Source organism: Penaeus monodon, chromosome 27 (genome assembly GCF_015228065.2).
Source record: "Penaeus monodon isolate SGIC_2016 chromosome 27, NSTDA_Pmon_1, whole genome shotgun sequence".
NCBI classification, from domain to species: Eukaryota; Metazoa; Arthropoda; class Malacostraca; order Decapoda; family Penaeidae; genus Penaeus; species Penaeus monodon.
Window position 1 is genome coordinate 19,747,310 of NC_051412.1, and position 367 is coordinate 19,747,676.

Below are 367 nucleotides of genomic sequence, written 5' to 3' on the forward strand. Positions count from 1 at the left end.
AAATTTGTCCAATATAGTATTGCAAGAAAAAATGAAAGCAATGGCTTTAAAAAACATAAAACAGCACTTTAAGTATAAATATGCTCTGCAGTAAGTAAAGAAAAGACTACAATTGCCTATCAAAATCTGTGAGTCTGTGCTTGCTTGGCTACATCCAGGAATGTCAGAGCCTCCATGCTTTATGCTCCAGCAAAGGTAAACAAGTCTTCACCTTGTTTAGTCTGACTGGATAGACTGTTGCCATGTCTGGTGATTTAAAATCAGTAAAGAACCAAACTACTTTCTGTTTTGTTGAATATACCCAGAGGAAGTTTGTTGGCCTTTACTGAAGCTCAAAGTGTTACCCTGACATGAACAGTTACCTTAC